We start from the raw sequence: 13,793 nt of genomic DNA on the forward strand, positions 1-13,793 counted from the left end.
GGATTCATGATTTCTACTGCCTTTCGTTAGCTCTTGTCACTTCTAAAAATTAATGTTGATTTGCTGACGTCCCAACCTGCTTCTAAGTCTTACGACATTTAGATATACTCTTAAAATCCATGATCAAGAAGAATAATTTGAGCTTTAATATTTTAATTTCTTGTATGGAAATAATTTTCTAGCCCATGAAATAATAGAAACAAAGTTGAAAAATGCCCAAAGCACATCCTAAATCTTCCCCAACAATAAATACTAGCTTTGTTTCATTTTCAGCAGGCTGCTGTTCGTTTGTTGTTGGATTTTTGCAGATAGCCCTGCTGGTGTAACACATGTCTCTAACAAGGCAAAATCTTGATTGGAAGTGGTTTACACTCAGCTTGGCACAGGTGCAAATTCAGGACAAGTCAAACCTTCTAATGCAAGCGTCATATTCAAAGTTATTAACGACTGCCATCGGAGAGGCCTTTTGTAACAGGTAGAGCTAAAGCCACCCGTGTGCATGTCAATACAAGCAGGTGGAAGTCAGATAACATATTAGAAGAAAAGCAATTTGGATGAAGATTGTGGCTGCTCCTGGGAGGGCCTGCGGGCACAGCTGTCCTGCACAGGGCACACTGGCGAACTGCAGAGCTCAGCCGTTCTAGGTAAAAAAAGCCAAAATGACTTGCGTCAGTTCTCTGGAATGCAGCACTAAAGTCGGGCGTCCTGCTGACCCGCACGTGCTGCCTCGTGCTGCAGTGAACCACCAGGGAAACGCGACACTCATCTTTGGGCAGGAGCAAAGAGAAACAAAATCATTTGGAACAGAATTTGCAGGTTCGGGGGTTCTGAGCCTGTTTTGAGCGTTAGACGAAAGCAAAGGCAGCTTTCAGCTGGCTGGAAATTACGGTCTCCTTCCGACTGCCACTGGGCTCCCAGTGCCCAGCTCATGCCGATCTTCTACCTGTCCTGGTTTCGGCTGGGACAGAGTTAGTTTTTCTTTTTGGCAGCCCAAAGAGCTCTGTGTTTTGGATTTAGTCTGGAATTCGTTGTGAGAAGAATGTTGATGGTGCACTGATGTTTATCGTTGGTGCTGAAATATAGAACCATAGAATCATTAAGGTTGGAAAAGACCTCTAAGATCATCAAGTCTAACTGTCAACCCAACACCACCATGCCCACTAAACCATGTCCTGAAATGCTACATCTGCACATTTTTTGAACACTTCCAGGCGTGGTGAGTCCATCACTTCCCTGGGCAGCCTGTTCTGATGTTTGACCACTCTCAGTAAAGAAATTTTTTCCCAATATCTAATCTAAACCTCCCCAGTGCCCCTTAGGCCATTTCCTCTCATCCTATCACTAGCTATCTGCGAGAAGGGACCAACACCCACCTTGCTACGACCTCCTTTCAGGTAGTAGCAGAGAGCGATAAGGTCTCCCCTCAGCCTCCTTCTCTCCAGGCTGAACAACCCCAGTTCCCTCAGCCGCTCCTCATCACACTTGTGCTCCAGACCAGCTCCATTGTCCTTCTCTGGACACGCTCCAGCACTTCCATGTCCTTCTTGTAGAGAGTGGCCCAAAACTGAACACAGTATTTGAGGTGTTGCCTCACCAGTGCCAAGTACAGGGGCATGATCCTTGCCCTGGTCCTGCTGGCCACACTGTTTCTGATACAAGCCAGGTTGCCATTGGCCTTCCTGGGCACTTGGGCGTACTGCTGGGTCATGTTCAGCTGGCTGTTGACCAACACCCCTGGGTCATTCTCTGCCAGGCAGCTTTCTAGCCACTCTCCCCCAAGCCTTAGCGTCATATCGGATTGTGGTGACCCAAGTGCAGGATCTGGCACTCGGCCTTGTTGAACCTCATGCAATTGGCCCATCGATCCAGCCTGTCCAGATCCCTCTGCAGAGCCTTCCTACCCTCAAGCAGATCAATGCTCCCACCCAACTTGGTGTCGTCTGCAAACTTACTGAGGGCACAACTCGATCCCCTTATCCAGATCACTGATAAAGATGTTAAACAAGACTGGCTCCAGACTCAAGCCCTGGGGAACACCACTTGTGACTGGCCGCCAAGTGGACTTGACTCCATTCACCACAACTCTCTGGGCTCAGCCATCCAGCCAGTTTTTTACTCAGCAAAGAGGACACCTGTCTAAGCCATGGGCCACCAGCTTCTTGAGGAGAATGATGTGGGACAAGGTGTCAAAAGCCTTACTGAAGTCCAGGTAGACAACAGCCACAGCCTTTCCCTCATCCACTAGGTGAGTCACCTGGTCATAGAAGGAGATCAGGTTGGTCAAGCAGGACCTGCCTTTCATGCAGCCACGCTGGCTGGGCCTGATCCCCTGATTGTCCTGCACATGACCTGTGAGCACACTCAGGATGAACTGCTCAAGGACTTTTCATCTCCCCATGTTTTTGCCAGTGTGCAGGAGCACAACAGGATAGGGGGGAGCACGGCCAGGACAAAGGGCCCCCAACTCCCCTTATGATTTGAACTTAGACTTAGGATTGAGGACTAAATTGGCCAATGGAGTAGTCTATATCATACAATGTCATGCCCAGTATGTAAGTGAGGATTGACTGGGAAAAGGTTCTCTCTCATTTTCTGCTGAGGGCTCTCTCAGACTCTTGGTCTCTTGGAGTTCTCTCTCTCTCTCCCTCTCACACTCTATTTTTGGGCCTCTAGCTCATCCAGGATTGTGGTGTTGGAACTTACCTGTTTTGGGATCATTTGTCAGGACAGGATGGGCATTGGTCACTGCGTGGTGAGCAATTACACTGTCCATCACTTTTTTGTATATACTATCATCTTTATATATTAATATATTTTTATTATTTTATTAATATTATTTTATCATTATCACTTTGATTTTATATTATTATTAAATTGTTATCTCCACTGACAAGTCCCCTTCCCTTTTCCCCTTTTATTCTCTTCCCCTTCTCCCCGTGGGTGCAGGAGGGTGAACAAGCGGCTGCATGGCATTTAGTTGCTGGCCGGATTAAACCATGACACACCCGGTTGAATAAGGTCATGCCCTAAGCAGATTTCCTTGCAAGGGATAAAATTGGTGTTTTTCACCACGGCCTTAGAGCAAATTAACGGGGTACAAAAGAGAAGAGGAATGGTGAACGCTAGAATGTGTTGTCCTGTTGATGAAGCCATAAGAGATGGTAAATATCAAGCCTCCCTCAAGATACCTTGGGGACAGAATTTTATCTAACAGGCTCCAAGTTGAAGCAACGCACCATTTCTTCTAGCCCTCTTGGGTTTTTTTCCTACAAATGCCTGTTTTAATTTCTTCTGAGTGGGAGGAGCGAGAGAGGTCTTCACTGCTAAGAAAGCCTGTGGAGAAAAATATTCTCCCCAGGAAAGGCTTGGGTAGTTTTATTCAAGCCTCAGTGGAGGTATTTGAAAAGCAGACCCATTTTGCTACTGACAGCACTTGGTCTCAGCTGTGAACCGACACTTCTGCACAGGCAGCGGAGCAGGAGGTCCTCGCTGCAGCTGTAGATGCTCCCTGGGAAGCGCAGAGAGCTCTTCTGCCCTGACAATGCACCGAGACTTCCTGGGCAGCAACCTCCCTCTTTGCTTGATGACTAGGAGGTTTGTTTGGGGTTTTGCTTGTTTGGTTTTTACTTTACCTCCTCATTAACAGCTACTGGCTTTACTTCTAAAACCAGCTTTATGTGCCTTGGCTTGATGTGCTTTAGATGCTCCTCTGAACAAGGAAACTGTGGTACAGTAGATGTAGCAGTAATAATAATAAAATATGTGCCTTGGTGAGTCATGCCTGTTTATTTTCACTTTGGAAGATGAGTTTCCAGGCTCCAGAGGGCAACACAGGCCATGGCTACTTGAGTGTTACAGTGACTTCTCTTCCTGGAGATACATTCACAATACAATATGTTCAGATACAAGGCTGGAGAATCATCTTCAATTCCAGCTTTGCTTTGCCTCTGATGAATCACTAGGTGAGGAGATAAAAACGGGGCAACATATAAGCTTATCCTTGATTTTATAATTCAAAAGGAATAAAGTGGTAGACAACGGCTGTAGGAGTTGTGCTTTTATGATTTCTGAGCAGAAATAGAGTCTTCTGAAAGGAATTTTGATGCCGAATCACGTCTGTCCTAGTTTGATAAATGTAGACTTGTTCCATCACAGGAACTGATTAGGATGAAGGGAGATCCTGTGACCTTCATGGACCTGCTTTGGAACCAGAACTGCGGAAGGAAATCGCCAAAGTCCTGGCTCAGCAGCGTCCAACTTCCAGCTGGCTGAAAATCGGGAGATGACTGTGCTGGACATGGCAACTCAGTGCTGTCAGAAACACGATCTAAGGGCTGGTTTTCTAAGGACTCAATCTCAAACGATAAATATTTGCTACTCACTTTGTAGAATTCAGACCTCTTAGTCATCGAGCAGAATTGCTCCGTGACCTCAGAAATGCAGCATGCGAGCAGGAGGCAAAGACTATCTAAGCATAAAAGAAGAGACAACAGAAGCTGTAGGAGACGAAGGTGACATTTTAAGGCATAGAAATACACTGGTTGGAAAATCAGCCAAGAGGACAGTGGCGGCTGGGCATTACAAGGTGAGTAGATTTGGGAATACCATTGAATGTTACATGATAAGCAGGGAAGGATGTGGAAACTTTTGATAATGAAGAGGGATCTCATTTTTAACATGCTAAGAGCCAGTGAAGAGCTACATGGGGAAGAGTAATTCTGGATTAGAAAATGATGAAGCAAAAACGGATGGATATAACCAGGGCATGACTGCATCAGTCAAGGCCCCAGGGAAGGATCCCACAGTAACTGAGGTATGGTATGTGACAGCCTGGATGAGATTTCTATTTGATTGAGAGTAAAGCTGTTATATCAGATATTTTACACACCTGCTACCATCCTTCCTGATGAAGGTAGTATATTCCATGGCATAGTTCTGCCATGCTTAGAATCTGCTGATATAAGTTCTCTGCATCAGCGGGTGCTTACATCAAAGGTGCAAATTAAACTTTCTTCTTCTCAGAAGCTGTTTTTGAACTTGTAAAAGGTTGCCCTGAGCAGAATTTGAAGGAGGAGGGGAGAATTCAGGCCGGATCTCTGTGTTCCAGCGTGACGTACAGATTCAACCTGTTGCAAGGATGGCTGTCCTGGCTGATGTACTTTACTTGAAGAACTGGGTAGTGTAGGGGGATCAGCTCCCCAGACATACTGAATTCAAGGACACAGTCAGTTGCAAAGGACACTTTGTCACTGGACCTAATTTCTCCAGCATTTTTAGCCAGATACAAGACACTTGCCCAAGACTGTCGAATAGTTTTCTGAATAGCTGCAGCCAGCCTCACTATGGATTGGAAACATTGGGGGTACTTCCAAAAGACAGAGTTATAAAAACTGGTGTGTTGGGCTTTTGAAGCACGCAGGTTGTGTTTCATTGTTTTTTAAAAAAATTGATTAACTAGTTGTTTAAGTTAAATAAAAGTAATTCACAAAAACGATGACATATGTCAACTATACCTAAGTAAATGAATTACCACTTGTCTGATTTGTTTGAGTAAATATTTATGAAAATATGATCTCACTATTTGTTTCTATGCATTGACCACACATCTCATCTTGTATCTTTGGTCTGTTTTCAGGAGATAGGAGGATAGGATGACAGGAGGTTGGCTTGGACCAGAATGCTCTGTACTTAAAGATGTTGTCTAAGTCAAGGCAATGTGGAGATGGGACTGGAGTTAACTTCCACCTGTTAACTGAATCTGGCCTCTTCCTCCGAGCAGAGAAAGCTCTGAAAGGCCTGCAATTTAGTTGTGTTTTTGAAAGGCATTTTGTTGCCTGAACCTCACTTGTATGCTCTAATTGCCAGGTGGTTTGCTACAGAATCTAAGGATCTGCAAGAATTTTTGTTATTAATCCACGAAAAAGAGGGCAGAACATCTAAAACTAACAAAGATAACCTCTGCTTCTCAGTTCTCAGCTACTGATTTGTAGAATGAATATAGTGGTCACAACAAAACCTCTTTGATAAAGATTTAAAAATTCTTTTTACGTATCTGGGGTATTACTGTTCCCCCTGTATTTGGCACCATTGGAGCCCCACGTGGAACAAAGTTTTAATCTGGGAACCTTCCAGTTTAAGAGGGATGGGGAGAAACTGGAGAGAGTCAGCACAGGGCTGCCAAGATGCTCGAGGTCCTTGGGCACCCAACGCACGAGGAGAGGCTGGAGCAGCAGGGCTCGTATGGCTGGGTGAAAAGGAGGCACCTTGAGCAACAACTAATGGGTAAAGGACTGCTGTGAAGAGAACGGAGCCAAACTGCTCCTGGTACTGCGGTGTAACGAGGGGCAGTGACTCAAACCACAGCTTTGAGCAGGAAAAACTCCTCCAGAAGGCGTAGGTGGGCATAGGTGGGGGAATCTCCAGGCTTGGATGATTTCAGGACACGGCCAGGCAGAGCCACAGTTAACCCAGCCTAACGCTGCTGACAGCAGTGCTTTAGGTGAGACTGAACCAGAGACCTCCTGATGCGTCCCTTCCAGCCAACGCCTCTATGAATTTATGACACACAACGTAATTCCTGAGGGCCACTCTAACATCGTGGGTTGGAGCATGTACCACGTTACATTTTAGTAAAATAAGCAAGCTGTGATTCTGGGAGTCAGTGTGAGACTCACTTAGGAGGTGGAGAAGTGCTCTTTAATCCTCGATCCTGGACCAGCTTACCTCTCTCATGGCTTTGGTGAGGCATTTTTTCCAAAGACTAATTCGTAATGAGAACTTATTCCTTTCCCTTGATGCGCAGTTCAACATTGTCTAGTACAACCATTCAGGCTGTAGATTTATGCCCATTACTCTCTTTTGGCTTCGTTGTCTGACCGTTGTACACAAGCTTGTGACCCACTGAAGGTGTTACGAGAATTAAGGTGTACAAACACCTTTGAGGACACTTGGCCTTTCTTTTGCTCCTGGCAGAGTGTCCACTGACGGTGGCTGTCCCACACTGGCACAAACTACGATTTTCCGTGCTCTCTTCCCATAAAACAGGAACATATGATGCTGCACATTGTGAAAAGCTGCTCATTTTCTGTGAAACCGTGATAGAGAAAGAGCAACCACCTGAGATGCTGCATAGACGTACGTCGTCCTTTGCAGGCAGGTAACAAAGGCTGGCTTTCGAATAGGGTGATAATTAGTTTTTCTATCCAGTCAGTGATATCCCTCCTTTAACAGGAGAGAAGATGGAAATAAAATGACAGGTCTGGGTGGGTGGGAACATCACCTGGGAGCTCCTGGGGAAGCGTTCAAAGTCAGGTTGGACAGGGCTTTGAGCAGCCTGCTCTAGGGAAAGGTGTCCCTGCCCATGGCAAGGGGGTTGGAACTGGATGATCTGGAAGGTCTCATCCAACCCAAACCATTCTACAATTCTGTAAGTGGCTTTCAGTTGACAGAATATGGGAGTGGATTACAAGTCTAGAGGGTGAGGTGGGATGAGGGGACAGCTGTGCTGAAATGGAGACCGGGAGCTTACAGAGCAGCACTGCAGGAGAACGGCTAACAGCTGGGATGTTGGTTCTTGCTGCTTGCAGGTGGGAGCAGGCAACGGTGTTGGTGAGGGAGAAGGTGGGCAGCGAGCTGCGTGATGGGACAAGGAGCAAAGGGAGCATCAGCTCGGGGCAGCAGCTGTGTGGACACATGCAGGACGGAGGTGCTGACAGAGGAAGATGGCACTGGGGATGGTGGTTAAACGCCACCGAGTGGAGGGAGCTGGTGGAGAGGGGCTTTGGACGAGGGTATACAGTGACAGGACACGGGGCAATGGCTTTAAAATGAAAGAGGGGAGATTTTGATACCTGAAAAGGAAACTGAACTTTCCAAGACTTGTTTTAAAGTTTTAGAAAGCAGGTATTCTTTATTGCAGCGCTGGGTGCACGGGGGATTTCTCCTCCTAGCGTGCACACCGGCTTCTGGACAGAAAATTAGTTATACACTACAATCATGCATAATTCATAACATATTTACATATTCTTAAACAATTGGTTAATTTTCTCTCGCTTTTCATGTAAATCACTTCGCATGCTCAGTTTTCCTCCTCCGCCCCTTTCTTTTGGGTCTGGGGTGTAATTAGGGTAGGTGGTCCGTGAGTCGGTGGTCGCGATCTCCCCCTGCCGGAATTACCTTTTCCCCCAAGTCACTGCATGTTCACAGTTTAGAAAAACATGATAACAAAGTTTATGCAGTTTCTGCAGTTTCTGGGATGTTCCCTCCAAGGGCAGACAGTTCTTGATAAAGAGTCTCTGTTTTAATCACTGCTGGCAGCTTCAAGGATGAACGTCTTGTTAGTTTCTTTAGGTATGTGTAAATCACCTACTGCCGACTGAACCCTTCATGAAACTGCTACACAAAACTTTAACCCCTTTATTGTTGGGTAACAATTCCCCCCTTTTCTTTATCCTTGCGAATTCTTTCGCAAATTTCATATTGTTCATGTTTAAGAATTGTGAGTAGTACCCAAACTCTCCTAGTCAACTTGGTTAATTGGTACCAGAACATAAAGTTTACAATTGTTAGTATTGTTACTGCTACTAATACTACAAGCAAAGGATGTATTAATAAGTGCAGCACTCTAGTTGCTGATGGTGAATACCCTATAAAAATATTCCACCAATGATGTTCTCCATCTTTCTTCACTCGTTCCAGGACGTGGTGTATTTCTTCAGCGTCGTGATGGACAGTTATCAGAGTTTTTTGTCCATCTTCTCGGACTTGCTTCAGCAGTCGTCTTAAGTCTTCATGTTGCACCAGTCTTTTCAGCAACGCTGAGTTCATTCCAATAGGGGTAGGCCGCAGGTCATGATACAATGTATAGTTAGATTTTAGTAATTGATAAGATGTGATGGGAGCTAAATAAGTAAAATCGCATCCTGTGATAGTTACAAAATTACAGATACAAAGGTTAGAGTGATCATTCATATTTCTAGTAATGTTATCTACCAAAATGGAATTACAGGAAGTTCTTAGGCAAACACAGCCATTACCTATATATACAAGTACAGTTTTAGGTTTTTCGTCAGGATGTATCTCAAAGTGACAAACATTCTGTTCAGTGTCAAGACAGATGTCTTGAGCTCTGATGGTATTGCTTTCACAAATGAATCCTTGTTGCCCTTGCACAATGCATGTGCTAATGTCAATTGTTTGCCATTTATTCTCACTCTTTCGTGCCCACACTCTGTGTTCCAAGGGATACAGTGTAGTCCCATTGTGATTTAATCCTAATGCAATGATAAAGACAGGCTGGGTTAATGTAAAATTGCTCCAGCATTCTAGTTTTTCATTTTCGAGGGCACAAAGATTCTTTGTGAGCACAGAATTATTAGTTCCTTCTACAGTAATTTGAGTTGCTTTCTCATGGATGGTTCCATTGGTCATTCGGCAACCTATTTGGATCCCTTCTCCAATTGTTCCCATCAAGAGGGGAGCCTCACTGTCCTTGTCCCAGCCCCACTCATGTTCTGAGTATATTTGCATTCCATGCATAACCACAGTAGCTAAATTTAAGTTCAAAGATGGTCCCATACTTCCTGTGGACTTAAGGTAGGCGTGAGACCATGGCCAACTTGGAGTGGAAGTGTTTACCATTTCAATCATACTTATCAGAATGGTGACAATTAACATCGGGTCAGTCTTATTGTTGTTGGTCCTGTGGCTTCTGCTGTCCATTGTTCCTCAGGTGCTTTCTTCACCCGGGAGTAATGAATCCAAGCAGGTCGTTCTCTGATCTTGATCGCCGTGTAGGTTGTCAGCAATATCTGGAACGGTCCATTCCACTTCTCCTCAAGGGGGTGACCTGAAATAGTTTTAACATAAACCCAATCTCCAGGTTTGAATGTATGCACTGGAGAATCTAATCCCTGTGCCCTAGTGGACATTACTACTTTGTTTACTTCCTCCAATTGTTTTCCTAATGCTATCAGATATTGTTGTAAGCCCATTTCTCCAACTTGACTGAGATCTTGCCCTTGATACCTAGTTTGAAATGGTTTCCCATATAAGATTTCGAAGGGACTCAATTTTTCCTTAGTTCTTGGTTTAGTTCGAAGCCTTAATAAGGCAATTGGAAGGGCCTGATCCCATCTCAAGTTGGTTTCTTGACAAATCTTGCTTAATTGTGTTTTTATTAAGTGATTCATTTTCTCCACCTGCCCGCTTGCTTGGGGTCGATAAGGTGTATGCAATTTCCAGTCAATTTCTAAAAATTTACTAACAGATTGCACTACTTGTGATACAAAATGCGGCCCCCTGTCTGAAGAAATTACTTCAGGGACTCCAAACCGAGGGATGATTTCCCTTAGCAAAACTTTAGTCACTTCTCGAGCTTTGTTAGTTCGACAGGGAAATGCTTCAGGCCATCCGGAATAGGTATCTGTTAATACTAACAGATATCTATACCCGCCTTTTCTAGGCAATTCCGAGAAGTCTATTTGCCAATTCTGACCTGGAACACATCCTTTGTCAATGTTTCCAAACTTTACCCGGTTGTCTGCCTTTGAGTTATTCTTTAAACAGGTTTCACATCTACTAACCACATTTTTTACAGTTTGAAATAAACTTCGTGCTATTATTTGCTTAGAGAGAGAATTGTATAAAGCTTCTGTTCCCCAATGAGTTTTGCCATGTTCAGTTTTTATCAACATCCATAGTATTCTAAAGGGAACTATTATTCGATTGTCCTCTACTGTTGCCCATCCTGATGGATTAACCTTAGCTTTTAAATCTTTGATAAGCTTTTTATCTTTTTCATCATATTCTACCTTTTCAGGTAGCGATAAGGATTTTTCTGGGATCAAACTTAATACCTCACCTTGTTCTGCTGCTTGCCTCGCTTTACGATCAGCCAATTCGTTACCCACCTCCTTGTCAGTGTTACCTTTTTGATGATCTTTACAATGCATGATGGCCACAGCTGCTGGAAGCTGAACTGCTTCTAAAAGTCGCAGTATCATATCGGCATGTTTAATACCTTTTCCTTGTGTGGTTAAAAGTCCTCGTTCTTTCCAGATCGCTCCATGAGCATGTACTACACCAAAGGCATACCTTGAATCTGTCCATATATTTACTCGCAGCCCTTCAGCGAGCTCCAGCGCTCTCACCAAGGCAATTATTTCTGCCCTCTGTGCAGACGTACCTTTTGGGAGAGATCTTGCTTCTATTACCTGCTCAGTTGTTGTTACCGCATACCCGGCCATTCGGACTCCATTCTTCACAAAGCTGCTCCCGTCTGTGTACCAGGTATGATCGGCCTCTTCCAGTGGTTCTTCTTTCAAGTCCGGTCTACTTGCATAGACAGTTTCAATTGTCTCTATGCAGTCATGTACGATGGGGTCAGTTTCCTGTTTATCACTCAGGAAAGACGCAGGGTTAACTATTGTAGATGTAACGATTTCCACATCATCCTGCTCCATCAGGATCGCCTGATATTTTAAGAATCTTGACGGTGATAACCAATGTCCACCTTTCTGTTCTAAGACAGAAATTACTGCGTGGGAAGTATAAACGATCATTTTCTGCCCTAGGGTAAACTTGCGAGCCTCTTGAATGATTACGACGACAGCCGCCACTGCCCGGAGGCATCCTGGCCATCCTTTGCTGACTTCGTCCAATTGTTTGGAAAAATATGCTACTGCTCGCTTGTAGGGTCCCAGCTTTTGGGCTAAAATTCCCAGGGCCACTCCTCGTTTTTCATATGCAAACAGCCAAAAAAGTTTTGTCACGTCTGGTAAGCCCAAAGCAGGGGCTCTCATCAGTTCTAATTTTAATTCTTTGAAGGCTCTTTTGGCCTCATCAGTCCAAATTAATTGTTTCTGATTGTCTTTCAGTAGTTCATATAAAGGTTTAACTAACAGTCCATAATTATGAATCCATAAACGACACCAACCTGTCATTCCCAGAAAAGTTCGAAGTTCCTTTACCGTAGTTGGTTCTGGAGTCTTGCAGATGGCCTCCTTCCTTTCATTTCCGAGCTGTCGTTGTCCTTTGGAAATCAGGTATCCCAAATAGATCACTTCCCTCTGCAGGACTTGGGCTTTCTGTAATGACACTCGATAACCACTTAATCCAAGAAAGTTCAGTAAGTTCACAGTCCATTCTTTACACTCTTCTCTCTTTTCTGTAGCTATCAAAATATCATCCACATATTGTAAAAGAATGCCATTACCTGGAGGCCTTTCCCAAAGTTCCAATTCCCTTGCTAATTGGTTCCCAAAAATTGTAGGGCTGTTTTTAAATCCTTGAGGTAACACTGTCCAAGCGAGTTGAGTTTTACGTCCCGAATCGGGGTTTTCCCATTCAAAAGCAAATAAATTACGGCTTTCAGGGGCCAAGGTGAGGCAAAAGAATGCATCCTTTAAATCCAGAACTGTGAACCATTCATACGTTTCCTTCAGACTGGTTAACAAAGTGTACGGGTTTGCTACTACTGGATACAGATCCTCCACAATTCTGTTTATTGCTCTTAAATCTTGTACTATTCTGTATTTCCCATCTGGTTTCTTTACTGGTAAAATTGGGGTATTATATTCTGACTCACATTCAATCAGTAACCCAAATTTTTGGAATTTTTCAATTGTTTCTTTTATGCCCCTTCGGTCTTCCAACCTTAAAGGATATTGTTTTATTCTAACTGCACCAGAACCAGGTTTTACTTCCACCTTTATCGGTGCAGCATTCTTTGCTTTACCTGGAATCTCAGAAGCCCATACCCCTGGATACACTTGATCTAGGATTTCTTCAATCTCTGAGGTACCTTCAGTTGGTTTTTCAATTTGGATCATAGCCAAACTTAAAACTTCAATTAATCGATCATCTTTTACTTTGAATTCTACCTTACCCTTTTCGAAAATTATTTGTGCTTCCAATTGCTCTAATAGGTCCCGTCCAAGTAAAGGTTTCGGAGATTCTGGTAAATAAAGGAATTGGTGAATCCCTACTTGTTTTCCAATCTGAAATTTAATTGGCTGTAGAAAAAAAGCCTTTTTCTGCTGGCCAGTGGCTCCTATTACAGTTACAAAATCATGATCTACAGGTATTAGTTCTTGATTCAATACAGAATATGAGGCACCCGTATCTATTAAAAATTCCACCTCCTCATTCTGGTTCCCTAGCTTTAATTTAACCAGTGGATCCGCCAGGGTAGATTCCCCAGGTCCCCGTCATTTAGCTTCAGCAACCACCTCAGGCTTTAATTTAGGGCATTCCTTTTTCCAATGCCCTTGTTTTCCACAGTAAGCACACTGATTTGATCGTAACGTTGTTTGGAAACTCCCTCGAGATCCCCGGCGAGGCCCTCCTCTGCCTCTGCCTCTGCCTCTACTTCCAGGGGATCCTTGGGGTCCTGCACTTTGTTGTTGTAATGCCGAGATTGTTGCTGTGGCTAATGCTCTACTTAATTTTCTCCTTTCATTGCTTTCTCTGTTCCTGTACACCCTCCATGCCTCTTCAATTAATTTTTCTAAATTCCGCACTTCAGGCTCTTTTAGTTTTTGGAGTTTTCTTCTAATATCGTCTGATGACTGACCCAAAAATAACGATACCAATTGTTGCTGCCCTATTTCAGATGAGGGGTCTAAAGTAGTATATTTACGCATCGCCAATCGTAATCTGTCTAAGAATTCCGTGGGGGTTTCGGTTTGCCCTTGTTTTACAGCATAAAGTGCTGACCAGTTTACAGCCTTTGGGATCGCGTTTTCTAATCCAAATTTTATCCAATTTTGATATTGCCTTAATGTGCGCTGGTC

Source organism: Tauraco erythrolophus, chromosome 2, assembly GCF_009769465.1.
Source record: "Tauraco erythrolophus isolate bTauEry1 chromosome 2, bTauEry1.pri, whole genome shotgun sequence".
NCBI lineage: Eukaryota > Metazoa > Chordata > Aves > Musophagiformes > Musophagidae > Tauraco > Tauraco erythrolophus.